At 44.9% G+C, this 23927-nt stretch overlaps 1 long non-coding RNA gene across 1 annotated transcript; it reads left to right on the top strand.

Moving 5' to 3' along the window:
* Nucleotides 1–7790: 7790 nt before the first annotated feature.
* On the top strand, nt 7791–10450 carry LOC141594069 (uncharacterized). Its single transcript, XR_012521993.1, has 2 exons — nt 7791–8811; nt 10213–10450. It is a non-coding gene; the product is annotated as an uncharacterized LOC141594069 (long non-coding RNA).
* The last annotated feature ends 13477 nt before the right edge of the window (nt 10451–23927 follow it).

The following is a 23927-nucleotide window of genomic DNA, read 5'->3' as shown; positions in this document are numbered from 1 at the left end:
CTTTTTCCTAATGTATCACACAAACAGCAAATGTTTTTGTTTCTTCAAAAATCATGACGGCAATACTTGAGGCCTCAATAAAATTTAGAACAGGACCTCTAAATTCTGTTGGCCGCCCTTGCATAAAAGATGGTGAAGACTCTCACGATTATGAGGTCTTATCTTTTAAAGGAGCAATTAGTCTCTAAACATCCCACTTGTATAAATAGAATAAAATTTTCTTGATAATTTCTAAGCTTTATAGCTTTCACATTTAACCCATATTAAGTTTAATATGAATATTTTCGCCTTAAACTAAAAATTGTGTTAGAGGAAAGTGGTGAGAAAATTCAAGTGACCACCCATGTTTTTGGGTGCTTTAACTTTCTTGGCTCAAACAGTCGGAGGGTAAGTCTTTTATAAAACGATTTTATGATGTCACATTATAAAATGGGTTATTTCATGAGAATAATCTAAACTATGCCTAGTCTTCTCATATTAATCCATACTTAAGTTTAACTGTGAAAAATTCGAACTTTTGCATCAGTTATCTTTCATTGAACTCGGCCTAATTTTGACTTGTTACCACCAGTAAACTATCAGGTCATAAACTCAAAAATCACAATACATCCCATTTTTTTGTTCTTAATTCATCTTTCTGGATAACTTTACCCATCTTTTTCCTCCATTCTTCTTCTTCTTCTTCTTCTTCCTCAATTCTTCCTTCATTTATTCAAAAAAAAAAAAAAAAAAATGAAACCGCCAGCAGCCCAGAAGTCCTAGCCACCGTGCTCTACTTCCCCCGCACAATTCGAACCATCACTGTCCTACGCTCCGTCAATAGTTACTTCGACCACCATAGACGAGTTCAGTTCGGCCCTCAATCAAGCTCTTCACCTCGGAATCGAAACCCGATTCGAAGCATCACTAACTCGAGTTGCTCCATGCCCGAATTAGAACTTGCTCATCCCGCGCCTGGAGTTCCGCCTTTAAGCCGAGCACCTGCTACTTTGCTTACTCTCCCGGATTAGAACTTCGACCGCCACCAGGCCCACCACGGTGCTTTGCTCACTCTCCGATAACCACCAGTGTGCACCTCGCAACCAGCCCATCTCGGTGCCGAGTTTGAAATAACTTCACCAATTTCAATCGTCACCAACCCACGGCTCGACCCCAGACGCGCCTCCTGGGTCCGTTAACCACCATGATCAGCTCGTAAAAGCATACCAGAATTTACAACCACCGTGATGCGGACCACCATTGATTAATTGAGATCTTTTATGTAATTTGGTAATTTGGGGTTTGATTGGCGTTTGGATAACTAATGTAATGTGATGGTTTTGCATTTAGGGGTTAATTAAAGGGCTTGGAAATTGATTAGAGGGGAGGAGATAAGGGGTTTTTAAGGTATGACCTGACAAGTAGGTAGTCGGTTACCTGGTTCATTGTAAGGAAAATGAGTGCGTAGATCAGATTAATATGAGTTAAAACATAGCCTGAATTAATATAAGAATGAGAGGCATAGGTTGAATTATTTCTATGAAATAACTCTTATAAAATTATATAATGAAATACCTTAATGCCTGTATGAAGAGTCACGGGCAAGAACACCTAAGAGGGGGAGGGGGTGAATTAGGTGTCTATTTAAAAAATTTAAGTTTAATGAAAGCTTCTTTTAAAACTCTTAAACACTTTAAACAATGCTTAGATGAAAGGAGAAGTCGATACTTAGAACTAGAGAGTTAGAAGTATTCAACAACGATTCAGCAAGCAGAAGTTACAGTGTACTCAAAAGTTGATTCTGTAGATAAAAACGCGAGTAGAGTGTGCAGCGGAAATAAAACGAAATAGACACGACTAACGAGGATTTTAAAAACTGGTTCGGTCACTACTCCGCGACCTACGTCCAGCGAAACAACTCCCCAACCTACTCCGGTTGCTAATGCTTAAAAGCTACTCCGCTTCCAAGACTTTTGCTTTGGGCTACTCCGCCGAAAGACTCCTTGCTTAAAGCTACTCCGCAATAAGACTTTTGCTTTGGGCTACTCCGCCGAAAGACTTCATGCTCAAAACCTACTCCGCTTCGAAGACTTCATGCTTAAGGATAACTCTATCCTAAGACTTTGGTTTGGTTCTACCCGGTTGTTACAAGACTCCACTTATCTCAATGTTGATCACTCAATTGAACGGAGGAGATAAAGTTTAAGTACAAAACACGGGATCCTTGAACACGATTAAAACGACTAGGTGCAACAACAAACTCAATAAAAGACTCAAAAGATGAATAAACAAACTTGCAAAAGATTCAAAGATTTTGAAATGAAAAACGGTTTTGCAAAGTTAATTTACTCGATTGAAAGCTTAAGTATTTTTCTGTTTAAAACCCGTTTGTTGCACACTTGTAAAAATAAATTAAGCAAGCTATTTATAATGTTTAAGTAGTTTACTTTACATTAAAATATTTTACACTCATAAGCACAAGTGAATAAAATAATGTAAGTAGTTTGCTTGAGCAACATGCACAAGCCATCCGAATTCCTCTACAAGCAACCGAGTATTCTTCCTCAAGAAATCGGTGCCTAAGATTGCAAGAAATCAGATTGTGCACACACACAAAAATGGGTTGGGTTTTTCAACAAGAAACAAGCATAAATGGTTGTGTTTATGGGAACCATAAACATTTCCATAAATGTAAAAGCAAACAACCCTTTTATGGTAAGTGTTTTATTGTGCAAGCAAACTCCTTAGCAAGTCATTGAAAGCTTAATTTTCTTTAAAAGAGTTCAAAACATTTCCAGAAATCATTTGTGATACTTGAAAGCATTTTAACAAAAATTCAAATAATTTCGAAATATTTCTTTCAAAGACAAGCCTTAATTAATTGTTGACTCAACTGTTGTTTTTGCACCTAAACGTAAATTCGTGTTAAACGATCACCTTACAACACATGACTTTAGCACTAATGACAATCTTCATCTTTGATCTTCATGATGACATTCTTGATAACCTTGAATTGACAATTGGAGCTTCATGCTACATGGTTAAACTTAAGAGGCACACAATTAAATAACAAATGAGATTAATTTGTCTTAAGGCATCATCAACACTAGCTTAATCAAATTGGGTTTCTTCACTGTATTATGAAAAATTGATGATTGGTAGAAGTTGTTTTAGTGAATTTTATAATTAAATAATCACTTGGTTTTACAATATTGTTTATGTAAAATGTAAAATATTTTGTATAAGAATTGTTTATCGAAGTCAACAAATAAAATTACTTGAAAAAGAAAAATTGTTTTTTGAATACAAATAATATAATGTGATTTCAGATTATTTATAATATATATTTTCATTTTTTTAAGTAATTGTACTCTTCATTCTTTCCAAAGTAACACGTATTTTTCATATGGACAGCGATAGGGCGCCACCATACTTAAAGAAAAAAGAAAAGTAAAAAATAAATTGTTAATTTTCTTTTTTGCGCCAACATTTCAAGGGTAATTATGTAATTTATGTCTATTCAATATCTATTCATTTTAAGCTAACCTTTATTTAACATTAGCTTAATTTACATTAATCGATTTTGTGATTACGTTTTTTCATCATTATAGTGTGTTCGTTCTTCATCTACCGGGTCCTTCATTTACTATACGATCCCTCGCCGGATGAACAAGGCACTATAATTATGAGCGTCAGTATATTTCGAACAACCGAACCTAATACATTATGTAATACCCAGTACCTTTCATTTGAATCAATTAGCATTCCACCAAAAAATTTATCTAATCTGCATTGGCATCTTATACTGAAAATAAAACACATTGCTGGGAAAAATGGAAAATGGCAAAACGCAGTCCTCTACTATACAAGCAAGAATCTTGTTTGTTATCATTCCTCAAAACGTGGTAAAAAGAATGGAACTTCTCGAAGTGGTTTCGTGATATGGAGAAGAACTTCTCTCTCTTTGATGCCTGAGAGGAAGACAAGGTGAGGTTAGCCTCTCACTTTCTTGTGAAGGAAGCCGATAGGTGGTGGATTTTGACCGGTCCTACCGCTACTCTAGACCCCAACTTTGATTAGAACCGCTTCAAGTCACTTGTGGAAACCCGCTTCTACCCTAAGGAGCTCAAGCAACAAAGGTTGAAGGTGTTCATGGAATTCAAACAAGGGAAGCTATCAATTCAAGCCTACACCGACAAGTTTAATGAACTTGCTCATTATGCCTCCAAGTTCATGAAAGATGAAGAGGATCGTGTCTACTTCTACAAGAACAAGTTGAATCCTATGGTGGAAAGCATAGTGAGAAGAAGCTCAACTACCTTTGTGGAAGTCTATGATGATGCTATTTGGGCCGAAAACTCCTTGAAGGCCATTGAAGAAGAATCCAAGCCCCACTCCTCTTCTCATTCCTACCGTTCTAACTTTCATGGTAAGAGATTGTGCCTTCTACCCCAAACTATGCCAACAATAAGAGGTTCGTGCCAAGGATACAAGACCATGGAGGACAAGAACCAAGAGTTCAAGAACCAAGAGGACAAGTTCCCGCATCAACTAATAGGCTTGAGAAGGAACGCAAGTGCTACCATTGTAGGCAAGCTCTACACCCCGGAATTGGATGCTATGAAAAGCCCTTGACTTGCTTTCATCGTAAGAATCCCGGACATCGTGCCGTTGATTGCCCCGTGAAGAAGGATGTTCCTACTCCAAATGCTAGGCCAAGAGGAACCATCTTTGTCATGAGTTGAGCCGAAGCCGCCGCTCATCCCGATATCATTACGGGTATGTTCCCAATTTTTGATCAACCTTGCCTTATTCTATTTGATACCGGCGCATCTTTATCTTTTATATCTTCCAAGTTTTCCGAAAAGCTAGCTCTTGAACCCATTCCTAGTGAGGAAACTTATATATCTTTACCTTTCGGAGAAATGTTCTCTCGTTCCCTTTCTTTCTCCGACATTCCTATCTCTATTTCGGGAACCTTATTCCCCGCTAACCTACTTCGTTTTCCCCTTGAGGAATTCGATGTAATTTTGGGTATGGATTGGTTGTCAAAGTATGATGCAAGATTAGAGTGTAGAGACCAAAAGATTTGCCTCAAGAGTCCGATAGGCAACCGTGTGTCCTATAGAGGAGTCCGTTCCCAAGAAGGTGTGAAGTTGATTTCCGCTTTGAAGTTGATGAGTATGAAGAGGAAAGGTTACCAAATCTTTCTTTGTGTGGTGACTTCTACCTCCCCTTCCTTACCAAAGATCGAGGAAGTGCCTGTGGTTTGCGAGTTCGCCGATGTTTTCCCCGAGGAATTGCCCGGAATTCCTCCCGGGCATGATGTTGAGTTCTCTATCGACCTTGTACCCGGAACCGGTCCGATTGCTAAAGCCCCGTACCGTATGGCGCCAACCGAGTTGAAAGAGTTGAGAAAGCAACTTGATGAGATGATTTAGAAAGGATTCATTAGACCTAGTGCCTCGCCTTGGGGTGCTCCCGTTCTCTTTGTGAAGAAGAAAGATGGATCCATGAGACTTTGCATTGACTACCGCGAGCTTAACCGTGTTACCATCAAGAACAAGTATCCTCTACCAAGAATTGAAGATTTTTTCGAGCAACTCAAAGGTGCTTCTACTTTTTCCAAGATTGATTTGAGATCCGGTTATCACCAAATTCCTGTTCGTGAGTCCGATATCCCTAAGACCGCCTTTAGCACGAGATATGGACATTTCAAGTTTAAGGTGATACCCTTTGGTTTAACCAATGCCCCTTCTATCTTCATGGACCAAATGAACCGGACCTTTAGTGAGTTCTTAGACAAGTGTGTTGTGGTCTTCATTGACGATATCCTCATCTATTCCAAGTCCGAAGAAGAGCATGCCGTCATCTTCGTATCATCTTGGAGATCCTCCGTCGTCAGAAGTGGTTTGCCAAATTCTCCAAGTGTGAATTTTGGTTGTCTAAGGTGTCTTTTCTAGGCCATGTTATATCTAAGGATGGTGTTATGGTAGATACTTCGAAGATTGAAGCCGTGATCGAGTGGAAGAGCCGAAGAGCCCAACTGATGTTGGTGAGATCCGTAGTTTCTTGGGTTTGGCGGGTTACTACCGTCGCTTTGTGAAACATTTCTCCAAGCTTGCTAGACCGATGACTCAACTTTTGAAGAAAGAGACCAAGTTTGTTTGGACCGAGGCTTGTGAAGGTGCATTCCAAGAGTTGAAGAAGAGGTTGACTACCGCTCCCGTGTTGACCTTACCCGAGGATGGAGTTGATTTTGATGTGTTCTGTGATGCTTCTAAGATGGGTTTAGGTTGTGTTCTCATGAAGAATAGGAGAGTTGTTGCCTATGCTTCGCGACAATTGAGAGTTTATGAGGTGAACTATCCCACCCATGATCTGGAATTAGCCGCCGTTGTTCATGCCTTGAAGATGTGGAGACACTACCTCATTGAAGTTCATTGCCGTATCTACACCGATCATAAGATTTTGAGGTACATCTTCACCCAGAAAGATTTGAATATGAGACAACGACGATGGTTGGAATTGGTGAATGATTACGACGTAGAGTTGTTGTATCATGAAGGAAAGGCAAATGTGGTTGCCGATGCTCTTAGTAGGAAGTCTACTCATTTCTTGAGTGACATCCGTGTGCTTGCCGATGACCTTTGTGCCGAGTTTCATAATTTGAGTTTGCAACTTGTAGAGAGTGGTTTTGATTATCTTGGTGCTATGGTTGCCGAGCCCGTTCTTCACCGTGAGATTCTAGATAGCCTTGTGGACGATGCTACCTTTAAAAGTTTCCAAGCCAAGCTTCTAGAAGGGAAAGCAAAGGATTGTGAGATCGACGCTAAAGGTTACCTTCGTTACCGAGGACGCATGTATGTGCCCGATGCCATTGATTTGAGGAAGAGAGTTCTAGATGAAGCTCATCTATCCCCTTATTCGATTCGCCCTGGAGGAGACAAGATGTATAAAGATTTGAAGCTTCAGTGTCGGTGGCCTAACATGAAGAATGACATTGTGTCATATGTCGGGAGGTGTCTTACTTGCCAACAAGTGAAGATTGAGCATAAGAGGCCCGGTGGTTTGCTACAACCTTTGGATGTTCCTTTATGGAAGTGGGAGTCCATTTCCATGGATTTTGTGATGGCTTTGCCTAAGACCGTTGGTAGAAAGGATGCCGTATGGGTGGTTGTGGATAGGTTGACCAAGTGTGCTAGATTCATCCCTATCAAAGAGACTTGGAGTTTAGACCGACTTGTCAGTGCTTATGTTGAGGAGATCGTTCGTTACCATGGTGTTCCCAAGGAGATCGTGTCGGATCGTGACCCGTGTTTTTGTTCGAGATTTTGGAAAGCTTTGCAAGATGCTATGGGTAGTAAGTTGTTGATGAGTACTGCTTTTCATGCCGCTATCGATGGACAATCCGAGAGAACGATTCAAACTCTAGAAGATTTGTTGCGTGCTTGTGCCCTTGATTTTCATTCTAGTTGGAAGAAGAGCTTACCTTTGGTGGAATTTTCCTACAACAACAGTTATCACTTATCATGCTTCTATCAAGATGGCCCCTTATGAAGCCTTTTATGGAAGGAAATGCCGTAGTCCGATTTGTTGGGATCAAGCAAGTGATGTTCATGATCTAGGACCCGACAAGTTAGCCGAGACAATTGATCAAGTGAAGCTTATCCGTGAAAGAATGAAAGCCGCCCAAGATCGACAGAAATCCTATGCCGATGTTCGCCGTCGACCCTTGGAGTTTGAAGTTGGAGATAAGGTATTCTTGAAAGTGTCCCCGATCAAAGGAGTAAAGAGGTTTGGAGTTAAAGGGAAGTGAGTCCGAAGTACATTGGACCTTATGAAGTGACAAAAAAGATTGGTGCCGTGGCTTATAGATTGGATTTGCCCCCGAGTTTGGTTAAAGTTCATGACGTTTTCCATGTTTCTCAGCTTAGGAAATACATTAGCAACCCTAGTCATGTGTTGCAAAGGGAGATTCCCGAGCTTGAGCCTAATCTTTCTTTCGAGGAGAGACCGATTCGTATCTTGGATAAGAAGGAGAAGAAGCTAAGGAGCAAGGTGGTGCCCTTGGTGAAGGTTTTGTGGAAGTGCGGTGATGTAGAAGAAGAGACTTGGGAGCCCGAGACTTCCATGCGTGTCAAGTATCCTAGTTTGTTTTCTTAAGGTAATGCCTTTCGTTTCAAGTTTCGAGGGCGAAACTTTTTAAAAGGAGGGGTGATTGTAACACCCTGCGCTTTCCTTATATTTTAAATAAACTTTTAAGTAATTTTTATTAAATAATTATTATTTAAAGCTTATTTTTATAAAATATCGTCATAGCCGTGTAACGGATATAAAAGTGTAGATTTTAATAATAATATTCTCCGTCTTGAGTTATAGTAAATTTGAGACGAAAATTCTAGTAGAAACCGACTCATTTTCGAGTTATTGGGCTTATCTTGACTCATGGGCCTTTTCCCTCTCTTTTCTCTTCACAAAACCCCCAACTAAACCCTCACAACTTCATCTCCCTCACTTCTAATTTCTGAAATTACTAAGCAAACACCTCACCATTGTTGAACCATCTCTTCTTAACCCTAAAATCACCATAACTCACTCAATTCTTCACCAATCTCGTTCCTTTTCGCGCCATTCTCTTCCTTTTCTCATTCCCCATCTTTCTAAGTAAGAAAGTCACCATCTTCTCTCTTATTTCAGAATTTTCATCTTACAAGAACATGAGTTCTTGACTTAATATCTTTATTTTTGTGTTTAGGGGAAAGCTTGGACGACCCGGAAGAAGATAGCTACATCATTGACGACTCAATAGAAAATTAAAGTGCAAAGAAGGTAACGGTGATGGGTTACTCGACTTTTATGTTAAAATTGTGTGATTTGTGTAGTATTAGACTCATATGATTGTTAAATTTGTTGTCTTGCATGATTTGTGGTGAATGGATGTCGATTAGAATACTTGAATAACATTTCTCACATGTTTTAGGAAAAGTTTTACCCTTTATTGTCTTTGATCCGTATTGGTTGAATTTGTATCTCAATTATGTTGTTTTTCTTGGTTAGAATCATTTTAGGACAGGTAAATAATTATTGTGGAACGATTTGTGGTTGTTTGCAAATGATTTGAGGAACGATTTTGGCGATTCACGCGTACAGTGGGTCTCAGCCGGCCGACCGGCTCTGGACCGGCTGGGAACTCCTTGTATGTTGTTTCACTTTTCAAAAATGTGTCGTGGGTCTCAGCCGGTGGACCGGCCGCCGGCTCTGGACCGGCTGGGAACCCCTGTAACAGTTGGCCTTTTTACAAATTTTTCAAAAATGAACCATGGGTCTCAGCCGGTGGACCGGCCGCCGGCTCTGGACCGGCTGGGAATCCCCTGATTGTTTTATTGAAAATTAATGTTCACCAGGATTCCTAGCCGGTGGACCGGCGCCGGCCCACAACCGGCTGAGACCCCTCTGAGTGCTTTTCTTCGCCTATAACTTATATTAACCAAAGATTTACGCATGTATCTTTTCCATGATTAATAGGTGATCAATTTAGGACATGTTTACGGGATGCCCATGAAATTATTGTTGTTCTCTTTTGGACCCAAGTGTGACTATTTAAATCATGTGACGACTTGACATTCCTTATTTACCCTTTCGGACCTTTGGTTACGGATATGTGTGCCATGTTTCCGGATCGGGTTATCCTTCCGCCTCTTCGGACCTTTGGTTACGGACTGTGTGCCATGTTTCCGATTTGGGGTTACTCGACCTCTGGTTACGGTCTGTGTGCTATGTATCGAGTCTTGGATGCGGATAGGTCACCGCATGTCGAATCGGGTGACGTCCATCCCGAGAGTCTGGATCCAGGTTTAGACTAGGACCATATTATGATCGTCGTCCTACCAGGAGGTTGGAGTCTAGGATAGGTCTTGTGTGTAGTATCTCGGACATGCTTTAAAGGTAGCCTCTGAGTCGGATACTCCGTGCATACTTTGTATATGTCTTACACTTTGAGTCGGGTCAATGTGTGATCGGATGATCTAACTATTCTTCTCTCATATATGCATAATTATTCTTAATTTCCCATGCCTACTAATCTTGATTTTCTTGTTAATGAGAATATTTATCCTTGTGCTTGTTTGTTTAATTAAGTTCTTAATTACTTGTATTTTGACATATTGTGGCTGGGAGGACCCTGAGTTACTCCCCACTGACTGTGGCTTTCATATTTATTATGAATGACAGGTTGGTGCTGAAGCTTAAGTGGGGAACACCATGTAAGCTAGCGAGTTCTTACCCTGGACCTTATTTAGTTATCACTTTAATAGACTCACCTACTTTTAAACTAATGTTAATTCGTGGGATATCTTTTCCCCAATAAATAGACTCGTGTTGTAAACTTAACTTAACTAACTATACTCATTTATCGTGTTGGTGATACCTTGCGTTGGACTTCTATAGAAGCCTCAAAAATTTTTAAAAATCCCGTGTTTCCGCTGCATTTTACTATTTATTTTTATTGCCTTAACGAGGGGTGTCACAGTTAATCGGGAATTTGTGCATAGAATACAAAAGAGTGAAGTTAGAAAGGCGTTAAGGAAGATGGGGTCAAAGAAAGCAGGGGGACCGGATGATATACCCATAGAAGTTTGGAGGTGCTTCGAGGAGAAAGGAATCGAATGGGTAACCATGCTATTCAAAAAGATTTGGAGGAGCAACAAGATGCCACCAGCTTGGAGGAGAAGCACTCTTGTCCCTTTGTAGAAGAACAAAGGTGATGTTCAAGAGTGTCCCAATTATCGGGGAATTAAACTTATGAGTCATACGATGAAGTTATGGGAGCGGATAGTCGAGCAAAGGCTTAGGATATGTGTAGTTATCTCGGATAACCAATTTGGATTTATGCCCGGGAGATCGACTATGGATGCGATTTTTATCATGATACAGTTGATGGAACACCATCGGGACAAGAAGAAGGACTTGCATATGGTTTTTATTGACTTGGAAAAGGCTTATGATAGGGTACCAAGAGAATTACTTTGGTGGGTTTTGGCGAGAAAGAGTGTGTCTCGAAAATATATTGACCACATAAAGCACATGTATGAGGGGGCTAGTGCAAGTGTTCGCACTAATGTTGGGAGAATGGAAGAATTTGCCTTTTACCATCGAGGTTCATAAAGGTTACGCACTTAGTCCTTTTCTGTTTGCTATAGTTATGAATGAGTTGACAAGGGATATTCAGGACGACATCCCTTGGTGTATGATGTTTGCTGATGATATTGGGCTGATTGATGAGATGAAAGAAGGGGTGGATATAACGTTGGAATTGTGGAGGCATACTTTAGAGACTCGTGAGTTTAGGTTGAGTAGGATTAAGACCGAGTATTTGAGGTGTCCGTTCACTAAAGTGGCGGGGTCGAGATCGACAGAGGCGGGGAGTATTCTTTTCGATGGGAATGTTGTCGAGGGGTCAAATTTCTTCAGATATCTAGGATCTATTATTCAAAAAGATGGGGAGTTAGACGGAGATGTGGCTCACAGAATTAAAGCGGATGGTTGAAATGGAAGTGATGGGGCATATTCTGCACCCGCTGACCGAGTCAACACATTGAGCAAGGTCAAATATATCCACAAGCAAGTCAACGACTTAGATAGCCTAACCGACGCAGCCTGTCGGCCTGTCTAATGGGTCTCGGCTGGGACAACTAGCCAGCCGGGGCACATATCCGCGTACTCATATCCAAGACCCCTCGGCGGCGAGTCAACGGGGCCCGCCGGCCTGCCATGGGTCCCTCGGCCGAGGGTAGATCAGTCTTTCCACCTGCTAGCCACTTGGCCAATTGGCCACTACGTGACAAAAGGTGAAAGTCTATAAATACTCCTCAACCCTTATTGAGAAGGGGATCCACATTTTAACCTAAGAATCACTATTCATCTGGTAATATCTTCCTTATCTCTCTACAAAATATACTTCGCCAAGTAACAACAACTTATCTCTTTAAGTCCACTGACTTGAGCGTCGGAGTGAGTACGCTCGGCCAAAGCCGAGCCCTCAGTTTGTTCATTGTTTCAGGAGACCGAAAGGAGGATTCAGTCAAAAACGTCATTCTACAAGCACGGGTGGTAACAAGTAACTGCTCTGGAATTACACCCGGAACAATTGGCGCCGTCTGTGGGGAAGATACTAGAAGCTAGTCACGTTCATTCCCAAACAAAAAAAAAACACAAAACAAAAACCCATCCAAAAAAGCTAAGAAGATGTCGAAACAACAAGAAGTATTCGTGACCGACGAAACCGAATTCTGCCAAGATGATACCGTCCACAATTCTGGAGTTGTGCAGCCCCCCACCGGCCGAGTAACTCAACCGGAGTACGGGATGCCAATAATACCAGATACGCCGCTGCCCGCCGACCAAGTCACCATCATGGGACATGTGGTTGACGCAGCTAAACTGAAACTACTCCTGGACCTAATAGGTAGCACGCCGGCTCACACTGTAACTCCGACAAGAGCGGTGGCACCCGTCCAGGAGATCAGGGCCCAGAATGTGACTCCGAGAGACTTGAACGGAGCACTGGAAGAAGCTGGCCCTGTCAAGACGCCGGGGGAGCCCAGAGTGTTAGTGGTAGACCTGAGTCCTTCCCGCACTCGCGGGAGGACGGCGTCGCCTCAGCACCGACGAGGCATGCCCCAGAGGAGTGAAAGAAGTCCGACTCACCAGAGTCGGAGAAGAAGCCCTTCCCGCCACGGGGAGAGGAGCCGGACTAGGGATGCGAGAAGCCAATCGCCGCGTGTCGTTCGACACGTGGTCAGACAACCCCTCAACCCCTATGTCTTAGAGACCCCGGTGCCGACTAAGCTCAAGTTGCCACCCATATCATACAAAGGAGAAGGCGACCCAACCGACCACGCCGAGGCTTTCGAGTCTTACATGTCGCTTTGGGAGCAACCTGGTGAGGTTTGGTGCCGAGTCTTCCCGACGACACTGCATGGGATGGCACAAAGCTGGTACAAGGGGCTGCCCAATGGGTCGATATACTGTTATGGCGACCTAAGGGACATATTTTTGGCCCAGTATTCTTGCAATAAGAGGAGGGCCGTCGAGACATCGGATCTCCTGACTATCAAACAGGAGGGAGGCGAGTATCTCCGAAGTTATGTGAAGAGGTTCGACGCCAAGGTTCAGCAGATTCGTGAGCTGAACAGCGAACTGGCGGCCTTCGCACTGATGAAAAGCCTCCCGAGAGGAGACTTAAAAAATGAGCTCATCAAGTGCGGCGGTCTGAACCTAGACTCCGCCAGGAAAATGGCCGACCAGGCCATAAAGGTGGAGGACTACCACAAAACCTGGGTAGGCCCCAGCGAGGCCGGGCACTCAGAGAGAAAGAGCCGCCGGGAGGACAACCCGGACGAAGGACGCCGTGATAATAATAGGTCACGGTCTGACAGATCTGCCAGGAAACAGAACTCGGCAGGCGCCGGGGGGAGTTCAGGACCATACTACCAAAAACGGTTCAATGGCCACACCCCCTTGGTCGTATCTGCCGCCGAGGTCTTTGCCCTGAGCAAGAACGAGGGTCAGAAGTGGGAAAGGCCCCCCAGGCCGAGGGGGGACGGTGACACGAGCCAGTACTGTGAGTACCATGGCCACACCGGCCACTTAACTGACAACTGCCGGCATCTGAAGAATGTCATCGAAGAGCTGATCCGGAAGGGGAGCCTCGGCAAATATGTTGCCAAAGGCCAAAAGACTGATGCCGGCGGCTCAAATAAGAAATCCATCTTTGAACGGATAGGAGTAATCCATGTTGTCATCGGGGGCAACGAGAACGGTGGGTCCGCTCATGGGCACAAACGGCAGACTCGAACGAGCCGTATCAGGCCATCAACTTTGTGCCCAAAACAGCGATCCCCGCTTCCAACATCCCCGATATGACTATTGGAAAGAAGGACTACGAGGGAGTCATCGCCCCTCACAGCGACCCACTTGTAGTCCACTTGGACATAGCCAACCACCTGGTCAAGAGGTGCCTGATTGACACAGGCGCCTACACGAACATCATGTTCAGGGAGTGCTTTCTCAACCTCGGTCTGAAGGTTGAAGACTTGAGCCCCTGCACCAATCAGTTGTACAGTTTTTCCGGGGCCGGCCTGGTACCCCTGGGGTCAATCAGGCTGCCAGTGATGTTCAGCGAGGGGAATGCGGCTAAAAACGTCCTGTCTGAGTTCGTGGTCATTGACGGCTCGTCCGCCTACAACGTTCTCATAGGCCGAGTCACTCTGAGCGAGGCCGATGCAGTAATGTCCATCCGGGCCCTGACACTGATGTATGTCTCGGACCGGGGGGAAGAGCATAAGCTCGTCTCAAAGGACGAGAAGGACGAGGTGGTCAACGTCCAGATATCTGCCAGAGGATGCAACATGCAATCCCTCAAAGTGGCAAAGAAGTCAGAGAAGGGGAAGAGCCCATCCTTGCAGCAGGAGGGCGGCCTCATGGATGCAACTGTCGGCATGGTCGAAGGAGCCGAGACCGAAGAAGTGGAAATTGACCCAGGGCGCACCGTAACTATCGGTGTCAACCTGGAGCCAAAATTCAGGGCCGCTCTCCTAGACCTGCTGAGGAAGAACAAAGACGTCTTCGCCTAATCAGCGGCCGAGATGCCAGGCGTGAGCCGGGAGGTAATTGTTCACAAGCTGAACGTACTCCCCACCGCTCGCCCTGTCAAGCAAAGGATGAGGAACTCCTCAGCCGAGAAGGATGAGGCCATCAAAGCCGAGGTAGATAAATTACTAGCGGCGGGCTTTATCATGCCCTGTACTTATCCTGAGTGGTTAGCTAATGTTGTAATGGTGAGGAAGTCATCGGGGGCGTGGAGGATGTGTGTAGATTTTACCAATCTTAATAAAGCGTGCCCCAAAGATTGCTATCCCTTGCCTCGAATAGATAGTTTAATCGACGCGACGGCAGGCTACACTATGTTGAGCCTGCTGGACGCCTTCTCAGGGTATCATCAGGTATTCATGGCCGCTCAGCCCGAGGAAGACATGCCTAAATGCGCATTCGTCAATGCTAACGACACATACATGTATAAAATGATGCCGTTTGGTTTGAAGAACGCCGGCGCAACTTACACAAGACTGGTGGACAAAGTGTTCCAAAATCAAAAAGGGCGAAACATTGAGGCTTACGTCGACGATGCTATTGTAAAAAGCAAGTCTGACAGCGAGCACTTAGCCGATTTACACGAGACATTTTGTTCACTAAGGAAATACAAGATGAAACTTAACCCAATGAAATGCAACTTCGGTGTCCGGGCAGGTAAGTTCCTCGGCGTACTTGTCAGCGCCAGGGGAATTGACGCCAATCCAGAGAAAGTCCAAGCAATCCTGGACCTGCCGGAGCCGAGGAATCGAAAAGAGGTTATGATGCTGACCGGGAGGATGGCGGCCCTAGCCCGTTTCATCTCTCGGTCAGCCGACAAGAGCACCCCATTCTTCAAAGTGTTGAAGGGGAATAAAGACTTCAGCTGGGGGGAGGAACAGAGCACAGCTTTCAAGCAACTGAAAGCTCATCTTCAGACTCTCCCAACCCTGTCCAGGCCGATCTTTGGGGGAGACGCTATATCTGTACATAGCGATTACCTCGGCCACGGTCGTCGTCTTTGTGATCATCAGGGAAGAAGACAAACAGCAACACCCAATCTACTTTGTCAGCCATACGTTGTTGCCCGCCGAGAGAAATTACCCACTGATTGAAAAAGCAGCCTTTGCTGTCGTCGTTGCCGCAAGGAAACTGAAGCCTTACTTCGACGCACATCCCGTGACGGTCCTAACCGACCAACCGTTGGAGAAAGCATTGGAAAAATTTGAGCAGTCCGACAGGCTCATCAAATGGGCAGTAGAGCTATCCGGCTTCGGCATTCAGTACAAGCCGAGGCCCTCGATAAAGGGACATGCACTGGCAGATATCCTGGCCGAGTGCACATATCAAGAAGAGCAAAACCCCGGAGTATGGGAAGTATACACCGACGGGTCCTCCACGGCGAATAGCTCAGGAGCCGGCATACTTATCATCAGCCCAAACGGGGACGAGTTTGAGTACGCCTTGAAATTTACCTTCTCGGCCTCAAACAACGAATCCGAATACGAGGCGGTGATAACCGGAGTCGAGCTAGCTAGGGCTGCCGGGGCGGAGCACATCGTTTTGAAAACAGATTCACTTTTAGTGGCTAATCAAATCAGAGGAGAGTACGAGACTCGAGATGACGGGATGGTAAGATACCTGGAAAGGGTAAAAGCTGACACTTCAAAGTTGAAATCTTTTCAGATACAATGCATTCCCAGGTCTGAGAACAACCGAGCCGACGCTCTCTCAAAGCTTGCCAGTTCAACCATCAAGAATGTCAGTCGAACCGTGCTGGTGGACATCCGGAATGCCAAAAGCATTACTGAGACCGTCGGCATGGTGGGCGACACAGAGGCCGAAACGACGTGGATGACTCCGATAATGAAGTACAAATTGATGAACGAATTACCGGAGGACCGCAGTCTCTCACAGAAGATAAAGAGGATCGCAGCAAGGTACTCGGTGTTTGAAGGAGAATTATACAGGAGGTCCGTGACAAGGCCACTCTTGAAATGTGTCGGCCCAGCCGACGCGGAGCTAATATCTTGTGAGAGAAATTCACGAAGGCATCTGTGGTCATCACATGGGGGCAAGAACACTAGCCCACAAAGCTCTCCGAGCCGGCTACTTCTGGCCCACCATGCTTGAGGATTCCAGAACCAAAACCAAAAAATGCAACAACTGTCAAATGCATGCTCCGGTGATACATGCACCTTCCAGAGACCTGCAGCCGGTACTTAGTCCCCTTCCTTTTGCACAGTGGGGGATGGATCTACTAGGGCCGTTTCCAACGGCATCCGGAGGAAGAAAGTTCTTGATTGTCGCCGTTGACTACTTCACCAAATGGGTGGAAGCTGTAGCGGTACCTGCCAAGACCACGGCGGCCGTAAGAAAGGTAATCTGGGAAAATGTCATAACTCGTTTTGGGTTACCCCAAGTCATGGTATTTGACCACGACCGAGAGTTTTGGAGTGACACAATAATGAACTGGTTGGAGGAGCTTGGTATCAAATTTGCATACTCCTCCGTCTGCCACCCACGAGAGCAACGGACACGACGGCGGAGGCGCCAATAAAACACTCCTCAACGGTTTGAAGAAGACAGTTGAAGACCTAAAAGGAAGATGGGCCGATGAACTACCCGGTCCCTGTGGTCCCCTGCGAACCACGGAGAAAGAAGAAACGGGTACGATCCATTCCACTTAGTCTACGGGTCCGGCGATCCCGCCAATTGAAGCAACGGTGCCGACATTCAGAACGGCCACCTTTAACCCGGTTGAAAATGAGGAAGGTTTAAGAACCTCTCTAGACCTGGTCGAAGAAAGCCGAGATACAGCACGCCTCAACTTGACAGTATACCAAAACCGAATGAGAAGAGCCTACAAACGGAGAGTCCACAAGAGGGATTTGAAAGTAGGGGATCTAGTCCTAAGAAAGTCGGTCGCCACCAACAAAGGAAACATTCATGGTAAACTAACGGCCAACTGGGAGGGTCCCTACAAAGTGGTTGAAGAAATGAGGCCGGGTACATACCGGCTGACCGACATGGAGGGTGTGCCTTTGATGAGCCATTGGAACACTGACAATCTCAGGAAATACTTTATGTAGCGGCGGAGGTGTCCAAAATAATTGTTGGCACCCCAACGCATGTTTATATCTAATGAAGAATCACCCAATTTTTCCATCAAAGTGTTTATCCCCTCCGTAGTCATATCGAGGTAGACGCCACGGCCCAAGCCGGGCAGTCACCCCAAGAAGTAGACGCCACTAGATCACTACCAGCCGCAGATTGATACTGCGAAAGCGACCAACATGCCTTAGGAACGTATAAGTACAGTTGAGACGCAATTCTAGCCGCCTCGGCCAACCGAAGGCCTGGCAGAGGAAGCGATCAATATGTCTATAGATACGAACGCTGTCGAGCCGTAACCTCTAACCGCCTCGGCCAACCGAAGGCCTGGCAGGGGACACAACGGTCGATACGCTAACATGTTTACAACGGCGGTTGGAAACGCAAATCGGACGCCTCGGCCAGACCGAGAGTGAAAGAGGAAGCGACCAACATGCTAACATGTTTAAAGAAAAAGACGTTAAACACAGTTGAGATACGCATTCTAGCTGCCTCGGCCAGGCCGAAGGTAAAAACGAAAAAGCGCTCAATTAATAACGCAAGAAGACAAGTGAAGGATTGTGATCAAAACCCGGCCAAAGCCGGGGGCCAATAAACAAGCTTTATTAAAAAAATGATTACAAGTAAGGAGAATACAGACGACGGCTGTCCCCATAGGGATAAGCCAAAACACAACCTACCAAAGTTTTACAAAATACAAGGAAAAACAAAAGGTTACAGACATGTCATTTAAAGCGCCAAAAGATGGCAGGGAGGAAAGGCTTAATAATTGGCCCCCGAACAGCTAAAGCTATCCGAGATGCCGGGTGAGTGTAATACTCCGTATTTATAGTCTTGGGGGTACTCTATCGAGTAGCCCTTACTCTGTCGAGTAAGGGCAAGTTGCGCAGATAAATAGTTTCTGACCTGTTGGGCACTCGATCGAGTAGCTGGGGCACTCGATCGAGTAGGGGGGTACTCGATCGAGTACCTTGGGTACTCGATCGAGTGTCCGGTTTATCGGGGGAGTTTTCTCGGGTTTTGTTAATTACGCGATTAAGGTATTTAAACCAATTCGTCTTTGTTCTAAATCACTTTTTACAAAACCTAAAACATGTTTAAGAGAGAAAGCAACTTGTCTTCTTCCTAATCGCGTTCTTGACAATTCCCGGAGTTCAGACGGTCGGTTTGCATCGTAGTTCGTGTCGTTGGATTCCTTGCGTCGAGGGTAAGCTTTTAATGTAATTTATATAATGATTTGTTAAGATTAGTGAAACCCTAATTTAGGAATTGGGGGTTTTTATGAATAGTAATTGAATAGTAGTATCTATGTGTTGTATGGTAGGAGGAGAGTTCATAGAAGAGGCGTTTTGAGACAGCTGTAGATACCGTCTGCGTGTTGTGCTTTCCAGGTAGGATTTCCTACTCAGTATTAGTCCCATAATGGGATATTGGTGATGTGCTGTAATTAGTTGTTTGATATGATGATTGTGATTGTGATTGTAATTGTGATTGTGGTTGTGTTTGTTGATGGTTCTCGAGATGCGTTCTCGGCTGAGTGGGGTCACTTGCGGGAGTGATCTCACGCCCTAGTTTCGCCTTCGTGGAACCCGCCACGAAGGGATGTGCACATTAATGAGCGGGGTTATCGCTCGTACGATGAGCGGGGCTTAGGTGGGAACGGCTGCGGTCCCCCAGCGGCAGTGGTGGGTCCAGTGGACGATCGATGATTGAGACGGTTGGTTGGATGTGTGTGTGTGTGGCAGTTCAGCTGTCTGTTTGTCTTATTGTTGCTATCTATATTGATTGTGTGATTAGTACTGACCCCGGTGTTGTTTTGTAAACCTGCGGTGATCCATTCGGGGATGGTGAGCAGATATTAGCGGTATAGAGATGATATCTTTGGGATAGCTGGGATGGCCACGACATGACGATAGAGTCTTCCGCTGTAGTCTAGTTTTATTTACATTTGATTGAGCTCGGCGGTTTGGAATAATGTATTATACTTTCGGTTTGGTTTCGAGGATTGTACTTATTCATTAAACTATTATAATAAATGTTGTTTCTGTTTTGTCTATTTGATTATCATGCCTCGGGCAACCGAGATGGTGATGTCTTCATACCTGAGTGGTCCTGGTAAGGCACTCGGAGTATGGGGGTGTTACAAATGGTATCGAGCGACGATCCCGAAACCCGTAACCAATGAACTTAATGAACATAGAGAGAGTCAATTAAAAAGAACCCGGGGTAAAAATTGTAGGAGCTAGTGCAAAGGCTTGGGAGACGTCCTAAAGTCGCAAGGGGTCGCCCTACAACTTTGAACCGGTCACGGGGGAAAGTGTTTGTCGAATGTATGTGTGCTTGTCTAACTTGTGCAACAAAGTGATGAAATGTGTTGATTGTTTGGTGTTGAAGTAGGAGGTTGAGCATGTGAAGGAAAAGTAATGTATGGTTGGAATAACATGTTGAGTGTTTACAATGTGGCTTTCATAGCATGATGAATTGATTTTTTTTTTGCTGATAAGTAGAATAAATGCGTAGTATATAATTTATGATATCATGCGGTTTTTATAAAGTTTAGCATGTTAGTATATGACGTAACATGCGGGTAGCCTTTACGTATTAGTGATACTTGATCGAGTGAGACTAACTCGATCGGGTGGGTTTCTGGCGATTTTGAGTCCAGAATCGCGTTTTGGGGCACTCGATCGAGTAGCTAGGGGTACTCGATCGAGTAGGGGGTCACTCGATCGAGTAGCCTAGATACTCGATCGAGTGGGTTAGAGATCAGAAGGTCTGTTTGGTTCTGGAGTTTGGGTACTCGATCGAGTACATAGGGGCACTCGATCGAGTAGCCCGTCACTCGATCGAGTGGGTTTGGATACTCGATCGAGTAGGTCCTATGCAGCGCGTTATCGTGTTTTGAGGTTTAGTACGCGTGTTTATGTTTATCCCTTTCTTCTATAGCTTCAAGATGCCGCCCAAGAGAAATGCTTTGTACGCGAGAGCTGAGGTTATGACTACGGATGACATCGTTAAGATGTTGGAACACCAGGACGCTCTTACAGAGACCTTGAAGAGAGTGAATGAGGACAAGGATAAGAGTAAGGAGAAGGAGGTTGATCATGCTAAAGTCAGCCTCTATATTGCGAGGTTTAACCCGAAGGAGTACAAGGGAGTTGAGGAGCCTAACCATCTTGATAGTTGGCTGAGGGAGATGGAGAATATACTAGATTTAGTTCGCTGTCCTGATGAGATGAGAGTGGATCAGGCTGCATTTTATCTGAGGGAGGCAGCTGGCAAGTGGTGGGATTCGGTGAAGGTGAGTGCTAAGGAGTTGTATACCAACCAAGGGTTACCTGCTATACCTTGGGAGGAGTTTCGTAGGGCTGTGAGGAAGGAGTTTGTGCCGGAACATGTGAGGAGTAAGTTGAGGGAGGAGTTTGATAAGTTTAAGATGACTCTTTGAGATGTACGTGGCCGAGTACTACAGCAGTTCAATGAGAAATCTAGATATCCGAGGACATGGGTTTGAGTGATGAGAATCGGCTTTGAGGTTTGAGAGCGGGCTAACCACGAAAATTATGGATAAGTTACCCGTGGGAGTCCTTGCGATGTAAAGGAAGCGTATGAGAGGGCCGGGAGAGCCGAGAGGCTAGTGGAGATGGCGCAGGAGAGGTCGGGTGGTGAGAAGAGGAAATCGGAGAGCGGGGGTGGTGGCCAATCTAATTACAAGAAAGGCAACCACAATCAGTCTAAGGGGTTTTCTTCTGGATCAGGATTTAGTCTTTGGGGCTTCCTTTGGGCGAGGCCGAGGGAGTGTGAGTAACAGTGGGGAGTGACTGCTTTGGATGTGGTGGCGTAGGCCACAAGAGACATGAGTGCACGAGTGCACCGGGATCTTTCGAGACGCACAGAAGCCGCGAGCAAATGCCCAGTGGATCATGGCCAAACCGGGAGGTCGAGCTACCGAGTGGAGGCAACCGCAACGGCGGTAATTCATATCGAAGACACCGATGAACAACAACAACAATCAAGGGTCGGGTGCTAAGCCGACCGCATCGCCTAGTAATCTTGTCCGGGAGGTGGGCGGAAGACCGATGGCAAGTTGTTCATGATGGACAAGAAAGCGGTGAGGAAGATGCGCATGTTATCAACCGGTACATTCCTTGTTAATGGTATTCCTACGTTTGTTTTGTTTGATTCGGGGGCTTCTCAGTCGTTTGTGTCTTCGAGTCATGTAAAACAGTTGGGTTTGAGAGTATATGAGTCTGTTAATGAGCAAGTTTTCATACCGTCGGGTGAGTCTGTACCATGTGGGAGGTTGTTTAGAGATGTATCCTTGATAGTTGGGCAAGTTGATTTCCCTGTAGACTTGCTAGAGTTTCCTTTTAACGGTTTTGAGATGATAGTTGGGATGGATTGGTTAGGAAAGTATAAGGCTAAGATAGACTGTCATCAAAAGAAAGTGTCCCTTAGAGGTCCTAAAGGTGTTAGTGTGTCTTACCGGGGGTTTCTAGTCAGACCCAAAGTTAGGTGGATTGCAGCTGTCACCTTGAAGTCTTATCTGAGGAAGGGGTGTCCTTTGATCTTATGCCATGTGAGAGATGACCGGATAGAGAGTCCGACAGTTGATGAGATACCAGTGGTGAGAGAGTTTACAGATGTCTTTCCAGAGGAGATTCCGGGGTTGCCACCGAAGAGGGAGATAGATTTCACCGTTGAATTGAAGCCAGGGACGGGGCCAATCTCAAAGGCACCGTATCGTATGGGTCCTAAGGAGATGGAGGAGCTTAGGAAGCAGTTGGATGATCTGATAGAGAAGGGATACATTAGACCAAGTGTATCGCCGTGGGGAGCACCAGTTCTATTTGTGAAGAAGAAAGATGGAACTTTGAGGTTATGCATAGATTACAGAGAGTTGAACCGAGTGACGATAAAGAATAAGTACCCTTTGCCAAGGATAGATGACCTGTTTGATCAGTTGAGTGGTGCAACGGTCTTTTCTAAGATCGATTTGAGGTCGGGGTACCATCAGGTGAAGATTAGAGATGTGGACATACCGAAGACAGCTTTCACGTCGAGGTATGGCCATTATGAGTATGTGGTGATGCCATTTGGGTTGTCTAATGCGCCGGCAGTGTTTATGGATTTGATGAATAGGATCTTTAGACAGTTCTTGGATCAGTTTGTAGTGGTGTTTATTGATGATATCTTAGTCTATTCTAAGACTAAGGAGGAGCATGAGGAGCATTTGAGGATCGTGTTGCAGACATTGAGGGAGCATGAGTTGTATGCTGTTTGTCTAAGTGTGAGTTCGGATAGAGAAAGTGGCTTTTCGGGGCATGTGATATCTAAAGATGGGGTAGTGTAGATCCGGCGAAGATTGAGGCAAAGTGACAAAGTGGGAAGCACCAAAGAATGTTTTGAGGTTAGGAGTTTCTTGGGTTTATTTGGATACTACAGACGGTTCGTGAAAGATTTCTCCAAGATAGCTAGACCGATGACGGCGTTGATGAGGAAAGAGAACAGGTTTCGTTGGGATGAGAGTTGTGAGACGGCGTTCCAAACATTAAAGGAGCGTCGACCACGGCTCTGTCTTAGCATTACTGAAGGGAGCGAGAATTTTGAGGTTTATACCGATGCTTCGAAGAATGGGTTAGGTTGTGTGTTGATGCAGAATGGTAAGGTGATTGCCTATGCTTCTAGGCAGTTGAAGCCTTATGAGGAGAATTACCCTACTCATGATCTGGAGTTGGGTGCGGTGGTGTTTGCTCTCAAGATATGGAGACATTACCTTTATGGAGCAATCTTTAAGGTATTTTCTGATCACAAGAGTCTCAAGTACATCTTCACTCAAAAGGAGTTGAACATGAGACAGAGGAGGTGGATGGAGTTGATTGGCGATTATGACATGGAAATCATATACCATGAAGGGAAGGCCAATGTTGTTGCTGATGCTTTGAGTAGGAAGAGTGTACATTCCTTGTGTACAGCTCTATCTTTGATGAGGTTGAGGGATGAGGTAGCGAGCTTTGGGATTCATATGATGCAGAAAGGAGATGCCATGGGTGATATGACAGTACATATGGAGTTTTATGATGACATTCGAGGTAAACAGGCTTTGGATCCTAAGATAGTGGAGTGGAGAGCTGGAGTAGAGAAAGGGACAGTGTCCCGGTTTTCCATTCATACAGATGGTAGCTTGAGGTTTGATGGTAGGT

Source organism: Silene latifolia, chromosome 8 (genome assembly GCF_048544455.1).
Source record: "Silene latifolia isolate original U9 population chromosome 8, ASM4854445v1, whole genome shotgun sequence".
In the NCBI taxonomy this organism is placed as follows: Eukaryota; Viridiplantae; Streptophyta; class Magnoliopsida; order Caryophyllales; family Caryophyllaceae; genus Silene; species Silene latifolia.
This window is presented reverse-complemented; position numbering and strand designations above follow the sequence as displayed.